The following is an 18428-nucleotide window of genomic DNA, read 5'->3' as shown; positions in this document are numbered from 1 at the left end:
CCAGGACACATCCTGCCTGTGAGGTGGGCTGACCTCATACCTGCCACATACTGGGAGCCCAGAGTCCTCCCACTCCTGCCCAGCCCAGTCCAGGGCCACCAGCTCTTAGGTTCTGAAGTAGCCCTTTGAGAGGGAGAGGGTGACATGCCATGTCTCTCTGTGCCCTTCCTCCTGCCAGTCTTCTCTCCACCCTAGCATTTAAGGCAAAGGAACAGAAAGCCATTCTGTGCCCCCACCTGGCACTTTCTCCAGGCAGTGTCAGGGAGTGGGCTCTGCTGCCTGGCCCCTCATGCCAAGCAGGATGGAAGGAAACTCCAGAATGGCACTTGGGGATTTTCTAGTGTCCTGGGCCAGATAGTCTCCTGCGAGGACTAGTGGCTTCTTTGAAAAGCGGCGGCCACTGCTTTACACAATACCTCCTCTTCAGGGCATCCCCTCCCACTCTCCCATATGGAGCTCTGAATCTGCAGAGGACAGCTTATCTTGGAAAACCTTTAGGGTGGGAAACTCATCACCTTTCAAGGAGGCCCAATCCATTTGCAGCTGTGTTAGAAAGTTCTTCCTTCTACCGACTCAGAAGCAGTCTGCTTGCTGTTTGTTTCCTCCTTGTGTCACGGAGCAAAGCCTGGGCTTTTTCCAGGAGTGGTGGGGGCACCAAATATCCTATTGTCTAAGTACCCAAAGAGTGCTTACTCTAGGGTCCTGCTCCACGAGAACTCTGTAGCTGCCACTGACCACAGGATGCCCATTTGGACAATGAAGCCCCTTTCTAATGGGAGGATATTTTCAGGATTGTTGTCCCTAGTGAGCTTCCTACTCCTCCCCTTCCTGTTGCCCCTGGTTTGCCCTCAGGCTCCCGGCAACTTTACTGCTTCACTCAGCCATCACTCCAACTAGCTTTCTATAGCTCCGTGCCCCGGTGTTCAGTCCTAAGTGGGGCTACTGGATATTTGAGCCTCTCACTCAGCAAGCCTTGGAGCTCCTTCCCTTAAGCCCTACTAGCACCTTTTCCCCCATGAACATAGGGCCTGGGGCCCGGCCACAACTGCAGGCACTGGGGCAGGGAGTGGGCAGTGCACAGGTATCCATGGCAAAGGGCCAGCAGGCTGTGTCTGTGGAAACAGAATCTGTAGCCTCCCTCACTGATCCTCTCTGAATCTCCCAATTCTGGAGGGTGTAATTTTTTATCATGAAATATATACAACATAAAATTTGACATCTATCTTAGTCCGTTTTCTGCTGCTATATCAGAATAGTTGAGCCTGGGTGATAAATAAAGAAAAGTTGTGTATTTGGCTCACAGTTCTGGTAGCTGGAAAGTCCAAGACCAGGTCTCTGATAAACCAGGGTGACACCAACCAGGGAGCCTGGCATTTTGCAAGAGACACTGTCTTAACCCAAAGCAATGAATCTATAACTGGGGAATGTCAGGCATCGGTAATGGACAAAAGAGAGATTTGGGGTGAAGGGTCCTCAAATCATACCTCTTGGTAGCCACCTATTTTGATAGACTCAGAAGCCCCAGATTAGGGAAGGTGAAAGTCATTTACTCTAGTCCCTCTTCCAGTCCCAAATCCTCTTGAGCTCACCCAGCCTCTGCCTGATCATCTCCAGTGACTGGGAACTCGCCACTCCCAAACCAGCCCAGCCATCTCTGGACTCACCTCTGAAGAGTTCTTTCTTCCTGACTCAAAGTCTCTCCCTATAGCGCCCTCTATGTGTCCCTTATCTACCCCTGGGGCTTCCTTAGGATGAATCCCATCCCATTCTTTGAAGTAGTGAGGTACTCCTTGAATTGGAGACCAGTATTCAGTCACTCTGGGGCATTCTCTTTTCCAAGTGTAACATCCTGGCTTTGGAAAATCTTCCTTCTAGAACCGTGTTTTGGTCTGAGGTGTCCCTTGCCTAGACCTGACCACAGAATCTCAGTCCAGCCACAGCCACAGCCACAGGGGCCTGTTTCACCAGAGGTGGCTTGGTCCTTCTCCTCTCCTAGTCCCAGTGCTGAGCCCCAGTGCTGAGGAGGGTGTGGGGGAGGAAGGGAGAAACACCAGCCTCTGTTGAGTGCCGGCAGTTGTGGAGTTATGTTCTGTGCTAGGCTTTTGCTATGGTCTGAATGTTTGTGAACTCCCCAGTTTCTTTCTTTCTTTCTTTCTTTCTTTCTTTTTTTTTTTTTGAGATGGAGTCTTGCTCTCTCACCCAGGCTGGAGTGCAGTGGTGCGATCTTGGCTCACTGTAACCTCTGCCTCCCAGGTTCAAACGATTCTCTTGCCTCAGCCTCCTGAGTAGCTGGGACTACAGGTGCGTGCCACCATGCCTAGCTAATTTTTTTTTTTTTTGTAGCTTTAGTAGAGATGGGGTTTCACCATGTTGGCTAGGCTGGACTTGAACTCCTGACCTCAGGTGATCCACCCACCTTGGCCTCCCAAAGCGCTGGGATTACAGGCTTGAGCCTCGGTGCCTGGTTGACCTTACCAATTTTATCTGGGAAACCTAATCACCAGTATAATTGTATTAAGAAGTTGGGACTTTGGGAGGTGATTAGGTCACGAGGACAGAGCCCTCATAAATGGGATTAGTGCTTTTATAAAAGTTACCCCAGAGAGATCTCTTGCCCCTTCCACCATGTGATGAACCAGAAGGGATCCTTCACAAGACGTTAAATCTGCCAGCGCCTTGATCTTGGACTTCCCAGTTTCAGAACCCTGAGAAATACATTTCTGTTGTTTGTAAGGTTGGCGTTTTGTTATAGCTGCCTGAGGGGACTAAGATAACTTTTTGCATGTATTATCCCATTTAAGCTATTAGTCCCACTTTACCGATGAGACTGAAAGAACTTAAGGTTCTAGGACGCTTGACAAAAGTTTTGTGTAAACAAGAGTCGCTACAAAAATCACTTTTCTAATAGCAGCAGCAACAGCTTCCTATTTGCTCAAACTGGGAGGTAAAAGCAGAGGGAGAAGATGGTCTTTATATTCAGTTACCTAAGGGACTTCCTGAGCTGGGAGCGGGTGAGAGGGATTCCAGTGCTTCAGAGGAGCTGCTGGGCTGTGGGCAAGACCCTGGCTGCTGTGGATCTACGCAGTCCCCAGCCCTGGCTGAGCCCCGCCTCTCAGGCCCTGGAGGCAGAAAGCGTCTCAGTCTGGCCTCTCCCGGATTCCGGATCCAGCTGTCCTGGTTGCTGCCTAACTTTCAGCCCTGTGTCCAGCGTATCTGTGAACTGATCTGGGGCCAGAGCTCAGGGAAAGTCAGAGGTAAGGTGTGGTAGGGACCTCCCCAACCCCTACACACGCACACATGCACGCACACACACGCACAGCAAGACTCCTCCCTGGAGGTGGGAGGTGGAAGTGGGGTTGATGTCAGGCTCCCAGGCTGGCCTATTGAACCCGGTGAGTTAACAGGAGAAAGAGCAGTAGCCGGGGGCAGGGGGATGTTGAGGCTCTTCTCTGTTCCCACCTCTTCACCCTTTCTCCATCCCCCTTCAGTAGTGGATCAGGATCCTGGCCTAGACATGAAACTCCCTAATCAAGTAGGAAGAGGGATCTAAATAAGCGAAATTGGGGTGGGAGGAGCCAGGCCAGTTCTGATGAGGGAGAGGCCGCCTCCTGCTCCCTCAGCTGCCTCCTCAGCCTCAGTGCTTGTTAGTGGCTCACACACCCTTGGCCAGGTGAGGCGGACGAGGGCCTGCAGCCTGGGCCTGCTCAGTTGTGGACCTTGATTCTTTCTTACTAGATGACCTGTTTCTCACTGCTGGAGCTGCTGAAGATCACAGCCAATTTGGGAAGGACAGGCATAGTGACCGTTTGGCCCATGGTGGCTTGTAAGGCTGTGGTCATTAGCTGGGAGTAAACGGAGTCTGGCCCACCTGGCCCGCCAGGGCACCATGTCAGGATTTGGGCACATAGTGGTGTGTGATAATGAGCTTGTTACACATTCCCTTGATACTTCAGTTTTCCTGTCTGTAAAATGAAGGCAACAATATCCACCTTATGGGTTTGTTATGAAGATTAAACAACAAATCAAAACACCGAGAAAGTGCCTGGCACTTAGTAAGTTCCCAGTCAATGTAGGTTACTATTGTAGTTATCATTATCAGTATTACAAAGATTATGGTTATTATTCTTGCTTGTCCTTTGGGCACATACTTCCCTCAAGAATGCGTTGGAGGCCAGGTGCGGTGGCTCACGCCTGTAATCCTAGCACTTTGGGAGGCCGAGGCAGGCAGATCTCCTGAGGTCAGGAGTTCGAGATCAGCCTGGCCAACATGGCAAAACCCCATCTCTGCTAAAAACACAAAACTAATTAACCAGGTGTGGCGGCACGTACCTGTAGTCCCAGCCACATGGGAGGCTGAGGCAGGAGAATTGCTTAAACCCAGGAGGTGGAGGTTGCAGTGAGCTGAGACTGCGCTGCTGAACTCCAGCCTGGGCGACAGAGTGACACTCCATCTCAAAAAAAAAAAAAAAAAAAAAAAAAAAAGGCAAACATGCTTCTCCTCCTGAATGCCCCAGTTTGGTGAATGGCACACTATCCCCTAATGCATGGCGTCCCCTCCATATCCTTCCCTTCCCTCAGCCCACTGTGCTCAGCTAGTGTGCAAATCACATCTGGGCCCAGCTACCCCACTCCAGGAGGAGTCAGTCACTCACTCACCTGCACCTAGAGTGCTTTTCCATAAGGGTAGTGCTTGTCACATATGCTGTCATTTTTGTTTTTAAGCCTATCTTCCCTGTACAGAATGCCTAAGGGTTACGCTTTCTGTTTCTTTTATAAGGCAGGTATCAAGGACGGCTGGATAGGAAACAGGATGTGGGGAAACACTGTGAATCTTGGATCTAGTGACATAGCTATCATTCTCTCTAAATTTTAATGACCCCTCTTTGGGGTGCTTAAACTGAATCTGCTCTTGCTCTTTCTAGACACTCAGGAAAATGAAGCAACCATTCCCTCCCTCCACCAGGATATGTTGATCCTAAGCCCAGAAAGGTTAGGCGACTTGCCTAAGGATGCAGAGCAAATAAAAGGATTAACACATGTGAATGCAAGACATTGAGGTGTTGACACTGCCGGTTCCTCCCACTTCTTAAACAAAGCGTCAGTGTGCTTCTCTGGCGCCATCCACAAAGGGGGGGTGGGTTGAGAAGGGGGAAGATGCAGAAGTATGGGGGTTGCACTCAAAGCCACAGGTTTAGGGGACTTGTCTCAACACACACAGGAGAGTGGAAGGACAAAGTCAAAACAAGTCCCAGACTTTTTGTGGCTAAGAAATATGCTAGAAAGATTTGAACTGTTCTAGGGAAGCCTTGCTGGAAGAAACCATCTCTGTCTTCTGACTAGGCACCCACTCCTCCGTTCAGGCAACAACCAGCAGCAATCTTTAAAGGAGACATAATCAGGCCCTCTTTTGCATAGCTGGAGATACCGAGTGAGCTATACTGAGATGCCCAGTCCTGGGAGAGTTAGGAGATTTAGGTGTAAGCAAGATTGGGGTGAGTTGGAAAAGGAGGGAAGAGAAGTGTGGCCAGGCCAAAATGACAGGCATTGACAGGGAAGTAGAGAGACGGTGCTGGTATGGGGCCACTGGAGCAGGGGAAGGTGTAAGAGTGATGGCCACTGGCATTTACTAAGTACCCACTGAGCACCACAGCGATGCCAGGGGGATGGTAAACTCATTTTACAGAGGTAGAGACTAAGGTTGGGGAGGTTGAGTAAATCACCTGGAATCACAATAGCAGAATCAGCAGTGGAACTCAATTCTCTCACTGCAGATCCCAGGCTCTTTCCTTTGTTCACATAAAAGAGAACTTTGGGGTTGCGTCTAGGGACCACAGGGACAGGGCTTGTTTGCCTGAAGGGGGTAAAGAAGGACTTCATGACGGGGGCCATCTCTCCCAACTCTCTCCACCAGACACACACACACACACACACACACACACACACACACACACACACACACCCACCCATTCCTTCAACTGGCTGGAAAGTGCAGGATTTGGAGTTAAGAGATCAGGTTCATCTCTGAACTACTGAGTGGATAGCCTTTCTATCTCTGCACTTCATAAAATCATGACCGCTGTCAGGCCAGGCGCAGTGGCTCATGCCTGTAATCCCAGCACTGCGGGAGGCTGCGGCAAGTGGATCACTTGAGCCCAGGGTTTTGGTATCAGCCTGGGCAACATAGCGAAACCCCATCTTTACAAAAAATACAGAAATCAGCCTGGTATGGTGGCATGCACCTGAAGTCCTAGCTACTCTGGGGGCTGAGGTGGGAGGATCGCTTGAGCCCAGGAGGTCAAGGCTGCAGTGAACTGTGATAGCACCACTGCACTCCAGCCCAGGTGACAGAGTGATGACCTGCTTCACAAAAAACAAACAAACAAAATCAGATCTCCCAGAGAAAATGTATGATACCCCTAAGTCCTTAATAACCATATGGCTCCTGATAGAAGTTCATATTTAAAATATTGATGCTATAGTTGCTATTGCCACTGCTCACACCAAATTGAGAATTGAGGGGTGGTGTTTGTTTGTTTTCTCTTGAGACGGAGTCTCACTCTGGCCCAGGCTGGAGTGCAATGGTGTGATCTCAGCTCACGGCGACGTCTGCCTCCTGGGTTCAAGCGATTCTCCTGCCTCAGCCCCCCTCTGGAGTAGCTGGGATTACAGGTGCCCACCACTACACCCAGCTATTTTTTTTTGTATTTTTAGTAGAGATGGAGTTTCACTATGTTGACCAGGCTGGTCTTGAACTCCTGACCTCAGGTGATCCACCCACCTCAGCCTCTCAAAGTGCTGGGTTTATAGTCGTGAGCCACCACACCCTGCCCTAATTTTTGTATTTTTAGTAGAGACGGGGCTTCACCATGTTAGTCAGGCTGGTCTCGAACTCTTGACCTCAGGTGATCCACTCCCCCCCCCCACCTCGGCCTCTCAAAGTGCTGGGATTACAGGCATGAGCCCCCGCCCCTGGCCGAGGGGTGGTGTTTTAAGAGGCCTGACCTAACCTCTTGTGAAGAGCACAGGGAAGACCAAGTGGACCTTTCTTGCTCTCCATTCATCACTGAGGTAAAACAATCTGGCCAAGTCATCCAACCCCCTGCCTCTAGGCTATCTCCTTGTCCATCCTCTCCTCACTTATCCAAGCATTATCACTTCTTTTAAATTTTTCCTTGAAGGAAGTTCTGAGTTTTTCTTGAGGATTAATTTAATACCTTTAGAGCAAGATTTTTACACTTTTTTGTGTGCCATGAGTCCCACTTCCCTTCCCCCCTCCTCCCCAGGCAGTCTGAATAACACTTTCAAATGCACAAAAGATAATACATAGGACATCAAAGGAAACCAATCATTTTGAAATACAGTTATCACAATATTTTTAAAGCAGTGATATAGTAATATGTGCTTCTCTGTTAATGGATTAAAGAATAAAATCTACTGGCAGGACTAGTAACCACTGGAGTTTTAAAACATGGATGAGCATAGATGATATTTGCAGAAACCTGCCACTAAGTAATGGGATTGGAAAATATCTGTTATCACTGCTAATACTACTGTGGTCTGTTACCTACATTCATCATTTTTTAAAAAGCTAAATTTCAGTTGGAAGTTAGTGAAGACAAAGATGTAAGCCTTTTCCTAACCAAAGTCATGGACCCGTTTGAATTCTACCTATTAATCTCTTGGTGAAGGTAACGGGGTGTCTGTGGAGTCCAAGTTAAAAGCATTTGTTTTAGAACAGCGTTTCTCGCAGTGTGGTTCCAGCACCAGCAATAGTAGCATTATCTGGGAAACTGTCAGAAATGTAACTTCTTGCCCCCCACCCCAGCAGATTTACTGAATCAGAAACTCTGGGGTGGGGCCCAGCAATCTGTGCTTAAATAAGCCTCCAGGTGAGTCTGCTATGGGCTCAAGTTTGAGAACCACTGTCTTAGAGTTGGGTAGGATACAACCTCTGAAGCAGAATGCATGGCCAAGATGACCCCTTCCCCCAAAGCGCCTGGAGAATGATCTATTGCCTATTTTCCTGCTCCACTTTCTTCAGACTAACTCTGAATCTGGGGTAGACTGTGGTTTGGAGTTTAAAAACCCGAGATCCTTGTTAATGCGTAATGAAGTGCTACAAAGCAGCTTCTGTCATAAGGGTGGTATAAAATACAGCTGCTGGGACAGCGGTTAAAGTTTCACTCTTTTATGGACATAAAAAATAATTGGCCTTCTAATTATCTCCATAAAAGTGAGAAAACTTGCCTGGCTTATTGGCATCTTTATAAGCACTAGGAAATAATTAGACACCCTTAATAGCTTTCTAATGATCCCTACAGGAGGGAGCCAGTTTCAGGGCATCTGCTGCCATGATTGGGTCATTATGGAGCCCTTCAGACCCGGTCTACACAGAGTGGAGCGCTTGCACATTCATCAGTGTCCGTACTGGCTTTGGATCTCTGATGACTCATGTGCCAGGAAAGGCGTTCATCTCTCATGGACCCATGACTCTTCCCGGAACCTCGGCAGCACCTGTCCCTGGTCTGGGACGATGACCCTCACTATGGTGGGCTGACAAGGGGGGCTGATTATTTACGAATAGGTGAACCTCCTCTGGTCCTACCTTTTTAAGGGGCTTGGAGCATGTTTATTCTATACCAGTCTCCTTTGGGAAAGACGGCTAGGCTTGTAACATTGCATTTCTCAGACCCCAAAGCACAAGCTTTGAAAAACTGAAATCATATTGGTAAGCAGGACAGTAGTTTTCCACCTGGTTGGTACATGGCACCCTTGAGGGTTTGGGGGTCTCTGGACGCTTGAGCTTTAGGGCTGAGTGTTAGGGAGGAACGGAATCTCCAAGTGGAGGGAATCCGAGCCTACATTTCTCCAGCAGGTGGCGCCATAACTTTACCTTCCGCGTCTCCGTGGCTTGCGATGGAAGCTGAGTTTGCAAGCAGGGATGTGAGGCAGCTGTCTGGGAATCCCCTCCTTTATATTTAGGGCTTTAATATCTCATAGAAACCCACATCATCTTTTCTCCAACTGACCTTCTCCATGCCACTTTCCTCCTCAAACCTTCGACATTTCTGATTCTTTATCTGAGCATCGTGAACAATCCTTCATAAACATGTCAGAAATACTGACAGTGCTTCCAGACCTGGAACACTGCAGAAGAGTTTGGGCAAGTCGTAAATGATGCTCTCCACCACTCCCACACTCTGGGACTGTCCCCAGACCCTCAACCTCCTCTCAGAGGTCTGCCATCAGGATCTGCAGCGTCTATGATTTGCTTACTTTGTCAGCCTCATCATAAGGTAGCTTGCCTGGCCAACCCTCTCATCTCTCAGGGGTTAGGTAAAGCCGAAAGGCAGATACTCATCTGGATTTCCCTCTGCGCGCGCGCGCGCGCGCGCACACACACACACACACACACACACACATATATATATATTTTGGAGACAGAGTCTCGCTCAGTCGCCCAGGCTGGAGTGCAGTGGCGCCATCTCACCTCACTGCAACCTCCACCTCCCGGGTTCAAGCGATTCTCCTGCCTCAGCCTCCCGAGTACCTGGGATTACAGGTACAGGCCACCATACCCAACTGATTTTTGTATTTTTAGTAGAGACGGAGTTTGACCATTGCCAGACCGAGAGCATATATTTTTACACGTTTACACCTTACTACATGAATTAGGACTGATCCTGTATTTATAGAATCCCAGAGTTCACTTACCTAATTCAATTACTCACCCAATGCAGGAATCCTTCCTGCAATTTGACAGCTTGATAGCAGCAGGGTCCCTTCCAGTTTGCAGATGATGTTCATATCTCTTTAATGCTCACTGCAACCCTGTGAGGAACACTGGTGAAGTGACTCACCCAAGGACTCCTAGCTACTAAGTGGCAAGATTTACTAGTGTCATCTGACTTCAAGGTCGGCACTCTGTGCAACACAGCTACCTCCCCACCATCCTTGGTAACTGTTTCTCCACTTCTTTTTTTTTTTTTTTTTTTTTTTTTTTTTGAGACAGAGTCTCACTCTGTCACCCAGGCTGGAGTACAGTGGTACCATCTTGGCTCACTGCAGCCTCCACCTTCTGGGTTCAAGTGATTCTCCTGCCTCAGCCTCCTGAGTAGCTGGGATTACAGGCATGCGTCACCACCCCCGGCTAAGTTTTGTATTTTTAGGAGAGACGAGGTTTCACCATGTTGGCCAGGCTGGTCTCGAACTCCTGACCTCAGGTGATCTGCCTGCCTCAGCCTCCCAAAGTGCTGGGATTCCAGGCATGAGCCACGGCACCCGGCCCATCCAGTTCTTACTGAATACTGACACAATGGCCACAATTACTCCCTCCCAAGGTGGTGTGTCCCACTGTTTGAGACCTCGGGTTTTGAGAAACACTTTCCTTATTGTCTAGTAATCCTCTCCTGCATGACAACTTACCCCAAAACTTAGTGATTTAAAACAACAGGCTGGGCGTAGTGGCTCACACCTGTAATCCCAGCACTTTGGAAGGCTGAGGTAGGAGGGTTGCTTGAGTCCAGGAGTTTGAGACCAGCCTGGCCAACATGGTGAGACCCTATGTCTACAAAAAGTAAAAAAAAATAGTGGCCGGGCGTGGTGGCTCAAGCCTGTAATCCCAGCATTTTGGAAGGCCGAGATGGGCAGATCACCTGACATCAGGAGATTGAGACCATCCTAGCCAACACGGTGAAACCCCATCTCTACTAAAAATACAAAAAAATTAGCCGGGCGTGGTGGCGGGTGCCTGTAGTACCAGCTGCTTGGGAGGCTGAGGCAGGAGAATGGTGTGAACCCAGGAGGCAGAGCTTGCAGTGAGCCGAGATCACGCCACTGCACTCCAGCCTGGGTGACTGAGCGAGATTCCATCTCAAAAAAAAAAAAAAAAAATAGCCAGGTGTGGTGGCACACACCTGTAGTTACTTGGAAGGCCGAGGTAGGAGGCTTGAATCCAGGAGATTGAATCTTCAGTGAGCCGTGATTGCGCCACTGCACTCTAGCTTGGGCAACGGAGCAAGACCCTGTCTCAAAACGAAAACAATCACAACCAAAAAACCCAAAAAACCAAAACCCAAACCTAAACAACAACCCTGTTCTTATAGCTCATGATTTTGTGCGTGAGGAATTCAGAGAGCACTCGCCCGGATGATTCTTCTGTTCCATGGGGCATTTAGTTGGCCAATGAGCTGGTCTGGAGGGTCCAAGACAGTGTCTCTTGCACACCTGGTGCCTTGGCAGGGAGGGCTGGAAGGTTGGGCTGGGCTGGAACTATCAACTAGAGCACATCATGAGCCTCAGGGCAGTTGGGCTTCTCTCAGGGAGGCTCAGAACTCCCCGTGTGAACGAGTGAGGGTTCTAGTAAATGAGGTGGAATCTGCATATCCTTTTATGACCTAGCCTTGGAAGTTACATAAAACCACTTCCACCACATCCTAATTGTCAGAGGCCTGCCCAGGTTGGAAGAGAAGGAAGATAAATTCTGCCTCTTGATGGGACAAGTATAAGAACTTTTGCCGCCATGCTTTGAAACCACGTTATTTAATTGAAGTTAGCTTTTCTGTATCAGCCTCTAGCTGTACACTTTCTAAATCTAGTCTTTCTTCTCTATTCAAAACCTTTTTGTCAAGGTTCAAGGGAGCCTCTCTAGATACCTAAGGTCGATGACTCAGTCCACAAAATGATGCCTTGGGGCGAGACACAAAAATAACGGAACTTTCATTCATATTTTATTTTTACTTGTAGAATGTAAAGTGAGCCTTTACTAATGTTTTATATAAGATTTGACACTGGCACCCACCTTCAGGCTGTGTTTCAGGTGGGTATTTGTTACCTGCTATATACAAGCTATGCCAAGGGAAGAGGGGGTGTCCCCAACAGGATTGTAAGTGGGGACTTGAGCCATTTGTGTGCCTCATGTTACAGAAATGCTTGAGTTTATGGGTGCCAAGACAATGGGATCTAGCTTTAGTAAAATTACCCATCCCCAAATGGTTAAGAAACTTTCAAGGATTGTTGTAAACAATCTTTAGATTGAAAAACTAGACAATTAATACAAGCAAACGATGGGGAAAAAGATGACAGAGTAGGCATTTCAGCTCCTGACTTGGACACTTCATCTATCATGTTATGAGATGAAAACAATAATACCCTGATCAGATCAGACAAGGCCAGACCAAAAAAATAATCAAAATTATGGAGGTTATTTCAAATATGAATTTGCATCTACTATTGTATTACTGTTAAATTTGCATCTACTATTGGTATTGCTGTTAAAAATAAGATATTAAAATGTTAGAGCTAATTTTATACCTTATTCAATTTTAAGAATTTTTATGTGGTTTATAATGTACATAATATCATATACTATATATTTAAAATACACATATGGGTCATGCTCAAATATTCTTTCTGATTCAGCATATGAACAAAAACTTTGGAGACCAATGGAATCTATTTCCATCTTTCCATTAATTTAGCAAATATTTATTAAGCATGTACTATACGAATGTATGTAATACACTAAATATTAAAGATACAAAAATAAGTAAGGTCTTTGCCTTCATGTATTTTGGAAGATATGTTTTTTTAAAATTACAGCTGGATGTGGTGGCTCGCACCTGTAATCCCAGCACTTTGGGAGGCCAAGGCGGGTGGATCACCCAATGTCAGGAGTTCGAGACCAGCCTGTCCAACATGGTGAAACCCCGTTTCTACTAAAAATACAAAAATTAGCCAGATGTGGTGGCACACACCTGTAATCCCAGCTACCCTGGAGACTGAGGCAGGAGAATCGCTGGAACCCAGCAGGCAGAGGCTTCAGTGAGCCGAGACCACACCACTGTACTCCAGCTTGGGTGATATAGTAGACTCCATCTAAATAATAATAATAATAATAATAATAAAATAAAATAATAAAATTACTTGAAATAAAGTGTCATGATAGAATTGTTCACAAAGTATTGTGAAATACTCAAGTAAAAGTAAGTCAATTCGGGCTGGGCGTGGTGGCTCACACCTGTAATCCCAGCACTTTGGGAGGCCGAGGCGGGTGGATCACAAGGTCAGGAGATCGAGACCACCCTGGCTAACATGATGAAACCCCGTCTCTACTAAAAATACAAAAAATTAGCTGGGCGCAGTGGTGGGCGCCTGTAGTCCCAGCTACTTGGGAGGCTGAGACAGGAGTATGGTGTGAACCCGGGAGACGGAGCTTGCAGTGAGCCAAGACCGTACGACTGCACTCCAGCCTGGGCGACAGAGCAAAACTCCATCTCAGAAAAAAAAAAAAAAAAAAAAGTAAGTCAATTCCACCTGGGGGAATCAATCGTGGAGGACTTCACAGAGAAGGTGACATATGTAATAAGTGCATGGTGGCAGACACTTGCCCTCTTGTTCTTCCTCTTATTTGGACCTTCTCCAGCTCTGTTATGGTTTCCTTTGAGCATAGTGATCCATTTTGCACACAGTGTTTCAGAGAACAGGGAAGAAGAGTATTTCCAAACCCCTTCCTGTTGATATTTGGAAATAGGCTATGCACCCCATGATGGCAGACCCCATGTTATGCACATATTTGCAAACTGGCACTGAGTATGATGCCTGGCACATCATAGACTCTTGATTAATTTTTTTTTTTTTTTTTTTTTTTTTTGAGATGGAGTCTCGCTGTGTCGCCCAGGCTGGAGTGCAGTGGCCAGATCTCAGCTCACTGCAAGCTCTGCCTCCCGGGTTTTTAAGCCATTCTCCTGCCTCAGCCTCCCGAGTAGCCGGGACTACAGGCGCCCGCCACCTCGCCCGGCTAGTTTTTTGTATTTTTTAGTAGAGACGGGGTTTCACCGTGTTAGCCAGGATGGTCTCGAACTCCTGACCTCGTGATCCGCCCATCTCAGCCTCCCAAAGTGCTGGGATTACAGGCTTGAGCCACCGCGCCCGGCCTGACTCTTGATTAATGTTGTGCAATTGAATTGCATTGGACTTCTTGACTACATCAGTTCATTAGTTAACGTCTTTGGAGAATAGCTAAGAATAATCTCTGTGCCTTCACCTTTAATTCCCAACTCACACATTTAGGTGAGTTATTATCCATCTCCAGTCTGGCCATTGCATACCTCAGTTTACCGGTCTTTTGCTCATGAACCTTTGTGAGATCTTCCTGAATTAGTTTACATCGTTTTGGTCCTTCACCGCCTCAAGAGCATAGTGTCATCTGAAAATCTGGAGATTTCATCATATTCTTCCAGATTATTTATAAAAATTAGGTAAAAATATTTCTGGTACTGATTCATAGGCTGGGAAGTGGAGAAATTAAACTCTCTCTGTTTTTCAATAGCTTATCACCTCCTTAGCTATGAAAAAATAACAACCATGGGTTTTAAACATACCTCTTCTGCTTCTTGGCTCTTCCTGAGAGAGCCAGCCTGATAAAAATCTGAACTAAAAGTGAGAACATCTCTGGAAGCCTCCTGAGTTCACACAGATTCATCTAGGGATCTATGTGGCTTAACACTTCCTGCATCCAGTGCCTATCTGTACTGCTGGAACTTACCTTTCCATAATACCCTCTGGTGGGAACAGCATGCACTGGGAAACGAGGCACTGCACCCTCTTGGCTAAGCTCATTCATTGCCTTAGGCTGTACGTTCAACTGAGTCATATAATTTTTCTGTCCTTTTTTGAAATAAGAATGATCAGACTTAATACTATACCCCAAGGAAATATTAAGAGAATGAATGCAAATTACACACATAAAAGGACTGTAGGGTTCCAGGAATAAAGATTATGCTTTTTGAATATGGAAAAGTAGTTTTGAAGTTAGAATTAGATGCAAGCACATGTGCCAGAAAACCCAAGAAATTGGTAACTAAAATAAGATCAGAGTTTATCTCTTTTACTTAAATGAAGTCTGGAGTCAGAAGTGTAGGGCTAGATAGCTACTCAAAACCATGTAAGTTTCAGGCTCCTTCTGTCTGGCTGCTCCACCAACTTTAGCATGCTGCCTCATGGTCCAAGGTGTTTGTGCAAGCTCCAGTCATCATATCTGTATTCCTATCATCAGGACAGAGGAATGGAGAAGAAAGGAATCTCCTTCCTTGAAGAACACTTCTAGAAATTTGCATACAACACTTCCAATTATATTTATTAGCTGAAACTTAGTTACATGGTACATCTAGCTGCAAGGGAGGCTAGACAATGCAGTTTTATTTTGAGCAGCTTGTACCCAGCTACAAATTGTAAGTTTTATTATTAGGAAGGAAGTGGAGACTAAATAAAGGGGACTAACAGCAGTCTATGAGGTGGGAAGGTGCAGTTCATTGCCAGAAAGAAAGTCATACTAATAGCCTATCAAGCACATACACAAAGTACTAAGAAATATGAAAATTATTGCTTTTCCCCCTTGTGTATTAATCCATTTTTGCACTGCTATAAGGAAATACCTGAGACTGGGTAATGTATAAAGAAAATAGGTTTCATTGGCTCACGGTTCTGCAGGTTGCACAGGAAGCATAGTGGCTTCTACTTCTGGAGAGGTCCCAGGAAGTTTCTAATCATGACAGAAGGCAAAAGGGGAGTAAGTTGTCTCACATGGCAGGAGCAGGAGTGAGGGGTGGGGGTTCTACACACTTTTAAACAAGAAGATCTCATGAGAACTCACTCATTCAGTATCATGAAAACAGCACCAAGGAAATGGTGTTAAACCATTCATGAGAAATCCACCCCCATGATCCAAGCACCTCCCACCAGGCCCCACCTCCAACACTGGGGATTACAATCTGACATGAGATTTGGGCAGAGCCACAGATCCAAACCCTATCACCTTGGGTCACCTAATGGGTCTATACTGGATTCACCTTAGAGGAGCATCAAGAAGTTTCTTCTTTCTGATCTTTTATTTTCTTCCCTCCTCATTACCACTCCCCCCCATCTTTTTACACCCTGCTTTTTCTCTCAGAGTCTTAATTCTTCCTCCTCTTAGCCTCTAGCTCCAGCTGTCAATCATCACTCTGGCATAGGAAATGCAGGAAGACAGCCCTTCCCAGGTCAGCTTCATAGAACACAGCAGCAAAACAGACTGCTATGTTGCTAATACTGATTGCTTCTTAGAGAACACTATGATAACTGAGCCTCTATCGCTTTTTTCTTTTCTTTTTTGTTTTTTTTTTTTTGAAATGGAGTTTCACTCTTGTCACCCAGGCTGGAGTCCAATGGCATGATCTTGGCTCACTGCAACCTCCACCTCCTGGGTTCAAGCAATTCTCCTGCCTCAGCCTGACGAGTAGCTGGGATTACAGGTGCCCGCCACCATGCCAGCTGATTTTTGTATTTTTAGTAGAGATGGGGTTTCACCATGTTGGCCAGGCTGGTCTCGAACTCCTGACCTCAAGTGATCTGCTCGCCTCGGCCTCCCAAAATGCTGGGATTATAGGCATTAACTACTGTGCCCAGCCTCTGTCACTTTTTTTTCTATCTCATCAAAGATCTCCTTCTGTTTTCCTGATTTGGAGATAAAGTAATTATCCCTGCTCAATTACTGAGAAACTAAATATCCCACATGTGGATTTTCCAAGTCCTCATTTGTAAGCAATGCCCTCATTACACATCATATGGTATCTGACTATAGCACATTCCAGAAGTGGGTAGGATATTTATAAATAATGGGCATGGGGGCAGAAGCATTGCCTAGGAGGGCTCCAGGCTTGGGAAACTAGCTGGCAGGCATAGAGCTAAGAATTCAAGTGATCTTGTTCTAGGATAAAATTCCCTGTTTGCCGTTGGTATTTGTTTGAAGCATCACCCCCAGCACTCTGCAGAGGGTCAGCCTGGGTAAATTAAACCCCTTTCATTGATGAAAGGAAATATGGGATAAGGGTCTGTGATTTCTGACAGGATTGATGCCAGTGGAATGTAGTGTCAGTAGGATGCTTTTGGTCCCAAGAAACAGAATATCCAATGATTGGAAAATGTTTTTGGTTCACATGCATGCAATATCTAGAGGTAGGGCAACCTTCAAGTGTAACTGGATCAAGGCTATGGCTTACTTTCTCCAGAATTCTCAAAAGTCAGTCCTCCTCAGTGTGGTGGCCCTGCCCTCAGGCTATCTTCCCTCTTGGTAGCAAAATGACTGCAGCAGTTCCAGATCACAAACCTCATATCACTCAGTCAAAACAGAGAGAGAAAGCAATCTTCTCTTCCTTTAATGGACTTAGGTCCATAAGTTCTGCACTTCTCTGTGATTTAACAAACCTAAACCAATAATGACTGCGTGCAGACTGCTATGCTGATCTAGGCCTGGGTTACATGACCATCCTTTTAAGCAATTACTGTGGCAAGAGGGGTGGAGTCATATTGCTGGTATTAAGACAATCGGGATCCTCCCCTGAAGCTGGGGCTGGGGTCAGTACCAGCCAAACCTACGTGGCCGCTATGCAAGGGGGAGAGATGGGTAGTCAAAGGAAAATCTGTGTGCTGTTAGGAAGAGATAGAAGTCAAGGAATGGTATCTGGTATAAATGACCCTACCAGGGTATCTTATTTCTGGGTTCTACCCAAATCAAAGGACTGTCAAGAGGGAAGAGAAGAAGTCCAGATGAGCAACAAAACCAGGGTAGTGGCCTGAGGCAGCTGTGGGGCTCTAGATTGGAGGATGAAGCCAGGTGGGCACAGAACCAAGAAGGTAGCAGGGAATATTGCAAGGAACGATTTTTGAAGTTCTGGCAAAATTTTAGCTGTGTTATAAGAACAAGGGTAAGGCTGGGCATGGTGACTCAACGTCTGTAATCCCAGCACTTTGGGAGGCCAAGGCAGGTGGATTGCCTTGAGTTTGAAACCAGTCTGGGGAACATGGCAAAACTTCATCTCTACAAAAACATACAAAAAATTAGCTGGGCATGGTGATGTGTGCCTGTAGTCCTGGTTACTTAGAAGGCTGTGATGGCAGGATCACTTGAGCCCTGGAGGTGGAGGCTGCAGTGATCTGTGCTGGCGCCACTGTGCTCCAGCCCAGGCAAGACTCTGTCTCAAAAAAACAGAAACAAAACCAAAAACCAAAACAAACATAGAGTTTATTGCTGGGCCAGTGTCAAGCCCTGAATTGGCCCTTGGAGCTACCGTGATAGTGTTAATCAGCAAAAGAAAGTATAGACGGATGTGGCCAGGGTTCTGTGAGCCAAGACCCTGTGCCACCAAGAGATTCTACCTCTCATGTTGACCTCTATATTTCATGGTGCAAAAGAAGGTGACATTTCTTTGCAACTTCTCTGAGGTATGGGAATGTGGCATCTTCAATTTAGGAAAACTGTGAGTTGATTATGGATAAATCCAGGTATCCCTGGGCTTCCTGACTCCTCACTTTGACTCCTCCTACATCTTCCTTTCCTTCCTACCTTATATTCCTTTTGATTCCTCTTCTGTCTTCTTTTTCCTGTAAGCCTT

The sequence above is a fragment of the Macaca fascicularis genome, chromosome 13, assembly GCF_037993035.2.
Source record: "Macaca fascicularis isolate 582-1 chromosome 13, T2T-MFA8v1.1".
Classification (NCBI taxonomy): Eukaryota; Metazoa; Chordata; class Mammalia; order Primates; family Cercopithecidae; genus Macaca; species Macaca fascicularis.
This window is presented reverse-complemented; position numbering follows the sequence as displayed.